At 38.4% G+C, this 11,063-nt stretch overlaps 1 pseudogene; it reads left to right on the forward strand.

The window, feature by feature from the left end:
• The first annotated feature begins 6,272 nt into the window (after nucleotides 1-6,272).
• On the forward strand, nucleotides 6,273-9,359 carry LOC116889278 (annotated as a pseudogene).
• Nucleotides 9,360-11,063: the final 1,704 nt, after the last annotated feature.

The following is an 11,063-nucleotide window of genomic DNA, read 5'->3' on the forward strand; positions in this document are numbered from 1 at the left end:
ATGATATTTTTGTGTTTGTTTTGTTTTGTTTTTCTAGATACATACATAGAAAATAATGTAGTTAAAAGATCAAAAATCTACTGTTAAGTTCAATAGACCCATGCAGCTCCTGATGACCTTTTACCCAATTCTAAGATGTGTAGTTTGGATATAAATATTTATCAGTTAAAAGAATGCCCATATGTATTACCAGACACGTAAAATAAGAGACTCCCTTATGTAAAAGGCAAATATATACCAAACTATTATTATATAACAAAATCATGAATTGAACAAAAAAAATCATGGATTTAAAGGGACTACATTAATTTACTACCATCAGTAAGGACTTGAAGAATGAAGGAATGATAGAATTCAATTCACAATCCCTTAACTGACTTGTGTACAAAGAGGAATCATTTTAAAGAATGACACTGGATTATTTTGAATTTAACTTGAGGTGATGATTCCAGTTGATACTGATGTAACAGATGTGGTTTTACTCTTTAGACAAATTAACATATATCTGTGCACTTGGTAAGCAGATTTTGATATAAAAATAATTTTGTTATGAGAGACTTTTGTTTGGGTTGGCAAAATTAACAATGTATCTTCATAATTTATATCCATGTTATGATAATTTTGCTCTGCTATAATTTATCTTCAGCTAATGCATTCTTTCCAGTCCAAAAAACAGTCCTGTGTCCAAAGTGTGCAGTGTCATCAGAGTTTCACTTTCAAATTCTAGGATGTATACCATGGCGATGGCAATAGCTTAGGCTGTTTAGGGAGAGACTCTTAGATTCCCTTCACTCACATGTTAAAGGAAAGTTATGGCACATCACTGAGAATTTAGACCGTCTTTACCTCTGCTGGGGAGTATTACCACTCCATGTGGTATAACTCTACTTGTATACATATACACACAAAAAAACCCTTAAACAAACACACATACTGCGCACACACACACACACACACACACACACACACACACACACACACACACACACACACAAACACCTAAAGCTTATTTATGGATTTTTCAAGCATCTTTACCTTTATATTGTCTTTCCTCTTTATGTTCATTACTTCCTCCCACTTCTCCTCAGTTAATACTCTCCAGTTAAAGTTTTTCTGCACATTTTTTCATTTCCTTTTTCATAGTACATAAGTTGTCATTTGCAGAAAACTATGTATTTTGAAACTTTTGGTATGCTTATTTAGGTGAATTTGGATATATATATTATATTTACATTTTTCTTCCCTCAAAATCTTCCCATGTTCCCTACAATCCTTCTCAAATTCAAGCTGCCTTTAAGTTTATTAGTATTGCACACACACACACACACATGCATACATATATAATATATACATGTATACATTTATACACATATACATATATACATATATACATATATACACATATACACATATACACACACATATATATATATACTTGCACAGTTCATTTAATGGGCTTTGTATAGATGCTGACCATTTAGTAGAGGATAATCAATTGGGAGCCTCATCCCTGGAGAAGACTAATATGAATGATTTGATATATTTTTTGTTTGTTTGCTTGTTTCTTGAAAGCTTTTTGTTGTATTAACAAGAGGAATAGATGAGATTAAGATCCAATGACAGAATGGTTGTTTGGATGATTTTAGTCTGAACTCCTTTTTTGTGATATTGTCATAAATTTTACTTCTATATATACTATAAATGCTAAAAATTAAATTTCTTTAATTAATATCCCTTATGAATAGACATTAAAAACAAAATATAATTGTATACAAATCTGTTATTATTTTTGAAGCAGAAATTATTTTCTTTTTTAATTTCTTTTAATTTTTATTTTTCTTACAGTCCAGATTTTATTCCCTTTCTTGTCCACCCTCTGACTGTTTGACATCCCATACCTCCTCCTGGCCCACCTCCTGTCTCCATGAGGATATCCACACCACACCACCCTCACTCCACCAGACCTCTAAACTTCCTAGAACCTCCAGTCTTTTGAAGGTTAGATCCGTCTTCTTTAACTGAACTCAGACCCAGCAGTTCTCTGCTGTATATGTGTTGGGGGCCTCATATCACCTGGTGTATGATGCCTGGTTGGTGGTTCAGCGTCTGAGAGATCTTGGCGATCCAGGTTAACTGAGAATGCTGTTCTTTCTACAGGGTTGCCTTCCTCTTCAGCTTCTTCCACCTTTTCCCTAATTCAACAACAGTTTCTTATGCCCATTTTCTTCAACCTGACATCATTAGCAGCTAAATCAAAGTTATCAGCTAGATATACTTTGAGATTCATTTTCTTCTAAAATTGCTATTATTTCACTAATCATTCTCAAGTGTATGATTCAGCGTTTTTAATGTACATTCAGAATTGTGTAACTATTAAATTTTCTAATTTTAGAACTTTTATAAATTATGCTCTTAAGAGATGATATCTAGTCTATATAGAGAAGAGTGCAAATAGATCCATATTTTTTTACCCTACACCAAAATCAAGTACAAGTAGATCAAAGGCTTCAATATAAAATTAGATATACTAAGTGTAGAAATGAGAGTGGGAAATAGCCCTGAACACACTGTCACAGGAAACAACTTCCTGAAGAGAGAACATCAACAGCTCAATCACTCACTAAGAACAACAATCAATAAATTGGAACTCATGATACTGAAAAGCATCTGTAAAGACAAAGGATACCATCAATATGACAGCAGCCTATAAAATGAGAACAAAACTTCATCAATCCCATATCTGAAAGAGAACTTGTACTCAAAATGTATGAAGAACTCAAGAAATTAGACATTGGCAAACTAAATAACAGAATTTAAAAATGGGGTACAGATACCCTTCAACAGAAGAATGGGTTAAAAAAATGTGGTATATCTACACAATGGAGTATACCCAGCTATCAAAAACAATGACTTCATGAAATTTATAGGCAAATGGAATGAACTATAAAATAGCATCCTGAGTGAGGTAACCCAATCACAGCAAAACACACTTTGTATGCACTCATTGATAAGTGGATATTAGCCCAAAAGCTGGAACTATCCAAGATGCAATCCAGAGGCCACAGGAAGCTCAAGAAGAAGGATGACCCAAATGCGGATGTTCCCATTCTTTCTTAAAAGGGGAAAAAATATCCATAGGAGGGGATATGGAAGCACAGTTTATAGCAGAAACTGGCGGAACAACCATTCAGAGCCTGCCCATGTGGCACACACACACACACACACACACACACATATATATATATATACATACATATACACACATATATATGTATATATGTACATATTTATAAAGGTATATATATGTATATATGTACATATGTGTATATGTATATGTACATATAAGTATACATATATATGTACACATACATATATATGTGTGTGTGTGTATATATATATATATATATATACACAGCCACCAACTAGATAAGATTGAAGAAGCTATTTCCTGCAGATTTTCATGTTTTGTTGAATATAGGCTTTTATAGTAAGATCTGATGATTTTTTGAATTTCCTCTGAATCTGTAGTTATGTCTCCCTTTTCATTTCTGATTTTGTTAATTTGGATACACTCTCTGTGTCCTCTCGTTAGTCTGGCTAAGGGTTTATCTATCTTGTTGATTTTCTCAAAGAACCAACTTTTGGTTCTGTTGATTCTTTCTATGGTCTTTTTTGTTTCTACTTGGTTGATTTCAGCTCTGAGTTTGATTATTTCCTACCTTCTACTCCTCCTGGGTGTATTTTGCTTCTTTTTTGTTCTAGAGCTTTTAGGTGTGCTGTCAAGCTGCTGACTATGCTCTTTCCTGTTTCTTTCTTAGGCACTCAGCACTATGAGTTTTTCCTCTTACTTTAGCTTTCATTGTGTCCCATAAGTTTGGGTATGTTGTACCTTCATTTCATTAAATTCTAAAAAGTTTTTAATTTCTTTCTTTATTTCTTCCTTGACCAGGTTATCATTGAGTAGAGCATTGTTCAATTTCCACGTATATGTGGGCATTCTTTCCTTATTGATATTGAAGACCAGTTTTAGGCCGTGGTGGTCCGATAGCACGCATGGGATTATTTCTATCTTTCTGTACCTGTTGAGGCCCGTTTTTTGACCAATTATATGTCAATTTTGGAGAAAGTACCATGAGGAGCTGAGAAGAAGGTATATCCTTTTGCTTTAGGATAGAATGTTCTGTAAATATCTGTTAAGTCCATTTGGCTCATGACTTCTCTTGGTCTGTCTCGTTACCTCTCTTGGGCATATACCCAAAAGATGCTAACATATAAAAAAGACCGCGTGCTCCACTATGTTCATACTTGGCCTTATTTATAATAGCCAGAAGCTGGAAAAGAACCCAGATGCCCTTCAACAGAGGAATGGATACAGAAAATGTGGTACATCTACACAATAGAATAACTCAGCTATCAAAAAACAATGGTTATAGGCAAATGGTGGAACTGGAAAATATCATCCTGAGTGAGCTAACCCAATCACAGAAAGACATACATGGTATGCACTCATTGATAAGTGGCTATTAGCCCAAATGCTTGAATTACCCTTGATGCCTAGAACAAATGAATCTCAAGACGGATGATCAAAATGTGAATGCTTCACTCCTTCTTTAAAAGGCGAACAAGAATACCCTTGGCAGGGAAGAGAGAGGCAAAGATTAAAACAGAGACTGAAGGAACACCCATTCAGAGCATGCCCCACATGTGGCCCATACATATACAGCCACCCAATTAGACAAGATGGATGAAGCAAAGAAGTGCAGACCGACAGGAGCCAGATGTAGATCGCTCCTGATAGACACAGCCAGAATACAGCAAATACAGAGGCGAATGCCAGCAGCAAACCACTGAACTGAGAATAGGACCCCCATTGAAGGAATCAGAGAAAGAACTGGAAGAGCTTGAAGGGACTCAGGACCCCATATGTACAACAATGCCAAGCAACCAGAGCTTCCAGGGACTAAGCCACTACCTAAAGACTATACATGGACTGACCCTGGACTCTGACCTCATAGGTAGCAATGAATATCCTAGTAAGAGCACCAGTGGAAGGGGAAGCCCTGGGTCCTGCTAAGACTGAACCCCAAGTGAACTAGATTGTTGGGGGAGGGCACAGGGGGAGGATGGGGAGGGAACACCCATAAAGAGGGGGGAGGGGGAAAGGAAATAACATTAAAATGTATATAAAATACTCAAGTTAATAAAAAAAAAAGATTGAAGAAGCTAAAAAAAAAAAGGATCAGATATAGATCTCTCCTGAGAGACACATCCGGAAAATGTCCAATACAGAGGACAATGCTAGCAGCGAACCACTGAACTGAGAACAAGACCCCTTTAGGGGGAATTAGAGGAAGTTTTGAAAGAGATGAAGGAGCCCATAAGAACAACAATGCCAACCAACCAGAGCTTCCAGGGACTAAACCACCACCAAAAGATTATACATGGACTGAACCAGGGCTCCAACTGCATATATAACAGAGAATAGCCTTTGGTCCTGCCAAGGTTGGATCCCCAGGGAAGGGGAATATCGGGGGGCAGTAAGGGAGAGGAATGGGGGGAATACCCATATGGGGGAGGGGGAGGGAATGAGGGGCTCATGGACAGGAAATTGGGAAAGGGAATAACATTTGAAATGTAAGTAAAGAAATATATCTAAAAAAAGATAGTAAACAAATGGTGTATACATCTAAACAGAAAATTCTCAACAGAGGAATCTCTAATGACTGAGAAATACTTAATGAAATGTTTGATGTCCATAGTAATCAGGAAAATGCAAATCAAAACAACTAGGAGAATTCCAGATTCAGAATGACTGAGATAAAAGACCCAAGTGACAGCTCATGAAGATTGGTATGTAGAAGAATAAGAACAGTCCTCCACTGCTGGTTGAAGTTCAAACTTGTGTGATCCTTTTGGAAATAAATTTGGCAGGTCCTGAAGACAACTGGGAATGGCTCTACCTCATGACCAAGCTATACCACTCTTGGGCATATACCTGAAAAGATATACTCCAAGAAATCGTGTTCAAATATGATCTTAGCAGCTTTATTTCTAATAGTCAGAAATTAGAAGCAATCTAGATCTCCCTCAACTGAAGAATAAATAGAGAAAATATGGTTCATTTATACAAATGAATACTGCTCAGCAATCAAAAACAAATCCATTAAAGGGAAGCAAAGCCCGAGCTGTGGGTGCCTTCTCAGCTAGCGGTGTCTCAGATTCATACTTAACGAACTGAGATCTTAATCTTCCAAAATGACAAAAAGTATGCCCCACCTCCCACCCTAGTTCCTGTAACACAAATGCCCAGCACACCAGGGTTTATGGGATACAATCCATACAATCATCTAGCCTACAACAACTACAGGCTGGGAGGGAACCCAGGCACCAACAGCCAGGTCATAGAGTCCTTTGGAATTACAATTCCAAAGCTTCCAAAGCCAACAAATAAGCTGCTGGTGCCCTACCTGAGGTACAGCAGAAAAGTCTGGGACCAAGTAAAGGCTTCCATCCCTGACTAAAAATTGTGGGAGATTGCCATGTTTATTAGCAGCATGTGGCAAGATCTCACCGATGAAAAGAAACAAGAATATTTAAACGAACACAAAGCAGAAAAAATAGAGTACATTGTATCTATGAAGGCCCCTGAGTACCTTGCATATATTAATACAAAAAGTCATGTGGAAGATGCATTAGAGGAAGAGAGTCAACAGAGGCAGTCTCCGTGGAGAAAGGAGAACCTTACATGAGCAATCAGCCTGCTTAGGACCCAGACAATTATGATGACGTCTTTCTTTTTTTTTTTTTTTATTTAAGAGAAAATTTACTAGGAAAATTTGACACTTTTACTCCACCTCTCTATGTACTTTCAGTGTTTTTTTATTTTTTTTTACTTTTTTCTTCTTCAACCTTGTATTTTCACATTCCCCATCTATATGGTCACTAATTCTGTTTGATTTCTTCCATCAGCAATGCTTTTGTACTGATATTTCAATACCATGATTGCATTTATTTTTTAACACAAAATTTGATTTTTTAAACAATAGTTCTTTGATAAATTTTTCTTACACTAGTGAAACATTTCTTTTTTTCTCCATCATTATTAAATTGGGTATTTCTTATTTACATTTCAATAGTTATTCCCTGGTTATTCCAGGCCAACATCCCCCTAACCCCTCCCCCTCCTCTTCTATAAAGGTGTTCCCCTCCCCATCCTGCCCGCATTACCACCCTCCACTCAACAGTCCTGTTCACTGGGGGTTCAGTCTTGGCAGGACCAAGGGCTTCCCCTTCTACTGGTGCCCTTATTAGGCTATTCACTGCTACCTATGCAGTTAAAGCCCAGGATCAGTCCATGTACAAGCTTTGGGTAGTGGCTTTAGTCCCTGGAAACTCTGGTTGGTTGGCATTGTTGTTTATATGGGGTCTCAAGCCCCTTCAAGTCCTTTCTCTGATTCCTTCAACGGGGGTCCCGTTTTCGGTTCAGTGGTTTGCTGCCGGCATTCGCCTATGTATTTGCCATATGCTGGCTGTGTCTCTCAGGAAAGATCTACATTTGGTTTCTGTCAGCCTGCACTTCTTTTCTTCATCCATCTTTTCTAGTTTGGTGGCTGTATATGTATGGGCCACATGTGGGGCAGGCTCTGAATGGGCGTTCCTTAAGCCTCTGTTCTAAACTTTGCCTCCCTAATCCCTCCCAACAGTATTCTTGTTCCCCTTTTAAAGAAGGAGTAAAGCATTCACATTTTGGTTATCCTTCTTGAGTTTCATGTGTTCTGTGCATCTACGGTAATTCAAGCATTTGGGCTAATAGCTACTTATCAAAGAGTGCATACCATGTGTGATTTTCTGTGATTGGTTTACCTCACTCAGGATGATATTTTCCAGTTACCTCCATTTGCCTATGAATTTCATAAAATCATTGTTTATTGATAGCTTAGTAGTATTCCACTGTGTAGATGTACCACATTTTCTGTATCCATTCCTCTGTTGAAGGGCATCTGGGTTCTTTGCAGCTTCTGGCTATTATAACTAAGGCTGCTATGAACATAGTGGAACATGTGTCTTTGTTATTTGTTGGAGCATCTTTTGGGTATATGCCCAAAAGAGGTATAGATGGGTCCTTAGGTAGTGGAATGTCCAATTTTCTGAGGAACATCCAGACTGATTTCCAGAATGGTTGCACCAGCCTGCAATCCCACCAACAATGGAGGAGTGTTCCTCTTTCTCCATGTCGTTGCCAGGATCTGCTGTCGCTGGAGTTTTTGACTTTAGCCGTTCTGACTGGTGGGAGGTGGAATTTCAGGGTTGTTTTGATTTGCATTTCTGTCCATTGATGAGAGTGGATTGTTAAAATCTCCTACTATTATTGTGTGAGGTGCAATGTGTGCTTTGAGCTTTAGTAAGGTTTCTTTTTATGCATGTAGGGGCCCTTGTATTTGGAGCATAGATATTTAGGATTGAGAGTTCAACTTGGTGGATTTTTCCTTAGATGAATATGAGGTGTCTTTCCTTATCTTTTTTGATGATTTTTGGTTGGTATTTGATTTTATTTGATATTAGAATGGCTACTCAAGCTTGCTTCTTCAGACCATTTGCTTGGAAAGTTGTTTTTCAGCCTTTTACTCTGAGGTAATGTCTGTTTTTATCTCTGAGGTGTGTTTCTTGTAGGCAACAAAAATGTTGGTTTCATGATGTCTTTTCAATGAAGTATACAGCCACTGCCTGTTTCCAGAGAAACCACCCCCTCATCAGTGAGATCCTCAGTCAGAGTGTGGTACCTGATGTGCAGTTGGTTGTCACAACAGCAAGAATGCAGGTCTTCAAATAACAGGTCCAGTCATCATTGGAAATTAGAAGCTGGGATTCTTCAGTTAGAGGTATGACAGCAGGAAAAGAAGAAAAAATTCCTGGAAAGCACAGACTCCTTTAAAAATGAATTTAAAAAGGTTTGTGTGATTTGGAAGTCGAAGTAGACATGAAGAAGATTGCAGCTGAGATCACACAGGTGGAGGAACAGGCCCGCAAAAGGCAGGAGAAGAGGGAGAAGGAGGCAGCAGAGCAAACTGAGCAAAGTCAAGGCAGCATCGCCCCTGAGGAAGAGCAAGTGGCAAAAGGAAAAGAAGGATGAGAACATCCCAATGGAGACAGAGGGGACTCACCTTGAAGACACTGCACAGAGCCAGCAGAATGGTGAAGAAGGAACATCTACTCCTGAGGACAAGGAGAGTGGGCAGGAGGGGGTTGATGGCATAGAGGTGGAAGGGACCAGTGACAGTAACACCAGCTCAGAGAGAAACAGTGTGACAGTAGAAGAGCTGCCCATGGACCCTGTGCCAGATGACGAGAAGAAGGATTAAATATTGCCTTGTTTTACGTGACCTCAAACTTTTTTAAATGAAAAAAGAATGTTTTTTTTTGTTTTAGTCCATCATGTAATTTTCAGGTGAATGGATAGAACTGAAAAATATCACACTAAGATAATCCAAAAAAAAAGAAAGTCATGCATTGTATGTACTCACTTATAAGTGGATTTTAGCAATAAAGTACAAGATAACCATGCTACAATCCACAGACCCATAGAAAGTAAATAACAAAGATGTCCCAAGGAAAGATACTTGAATCTCACAGAAAAGGGGAAATAAAATAGACATCAGAAGTCGACTGAGGGAAGGAACTGGGTTGGAACAGATATGGGGAAGGTAAAGAGGTAGGGGGAATCACATGTATGGAAAACAGGGGAGAGAGAATGGAAATTGACAGCAGGTATAGGGAGGGCAGTTCCAGGATATGTCAGAGACCCCTGATGGGGGAAGCTCCAGGGTAACTATGGGGGTGACTTTAGCTGAGAATCCTACCAGTGGGAGGTATTACCCTGAAATGGCCACCTCCTGTCATTATATAGAACTCCCTCTGGAGGGATAAGGACACCAACCCTTCCACAAAACCTTTGTCCCCAACCTTGACCTGTCTATAAGATGTGAATGGATCAAGATGGAGCAGATGTTGAGGGAGTGACCAAGCAATGGCTGGTCTAACTTGAGCCCTATCCTATGGGAGCAAATCAACCACTGACAATATTACTGATGCTATTAGATACTAGCATAACTATCCTCTGAGAGGTTTCACACTTCAGCTGACAGAAATAAATGCAGAGACCAACATTGTATCATTAGGCAGATATCAACAATTAATTCTTATAGAAGAGTCAGGGAATGGGTTGAGGGAGGTGAGGGTTCCAGGACACCAGACCTACAGTGTCAAGAACTGAGGCCAAAGGGTCTCACAGAGACTGAACCAATGGTCAAAAGAACATGCACAGGCTGGACCTGTGCCTCCTACTCATATGTGGAAGATATGCATCAGGTCTTCATGTAGGTTCCCTATCAATTGCATAGAGGTCTGTCTCCGACACTGTTGCCTCATTTTAGATTCTTTCCCCCTAGATGTACTGCCTTGTCTCACTTCAGTGGGAAGGGATGTGCCTAGTCCTGCTGAGAATTTGTGTGCCAGTGAGGGTTTGTTCCGATGGGGGGAATCTTTGCATCTTAGAAAAGCAGAAGATAAAATGGGGAAGGAGGTATAAGGGTAGAACTGAGGGGAGAGGAGGGATGGGGCTATGACAAAGATATAAACTGAATAAACAAATGAAGGCAAAATTTTTTAAATCATATCTAAATATCAATCACTCATTGCATTCTTGTCTAATGTGTTAACTATTTTTAAATGAATGATTTTTCTCAATTATGTGACATTTAATGTGAATGAATTCATATGGTATGTGGTTTTTGTGCTTAACTTCATTCATTACAACTAATGCTTCCAAAATTTCTTAATGCTGTAGCTTGCATAACTACATATTTATGGTAAATATATTATTTTATATTTTGTGGTTATAACTCTTTATGTGCTCATTAATTAACTGGTGTGCATTTTGGCCAGCATGAATAAAATTCCTGTGGCTATTCCAGTGTACTTGTTTGTGGAAATGTGTACTTTTAACTTTCTGTGTTACATATCAATAAATTTCTAATCAGATAGTGTCTTAGTCAGGTTCCTATTCC

This window comes from Rattus rattus, chromosome X (assembly GCF_011064425.1).
Source record: "Rattus rattus isolate New Zealand chromosome X, Rrattus_CSIRO_v1, whole genome shotgun sequence".
Taxonomy (NCBI): domain Eukaryota; kingdom Metazoa; phylum Chordata; class Mammalia; order Rodentia; family Muridae; genus Rattus; species Rattus rattus.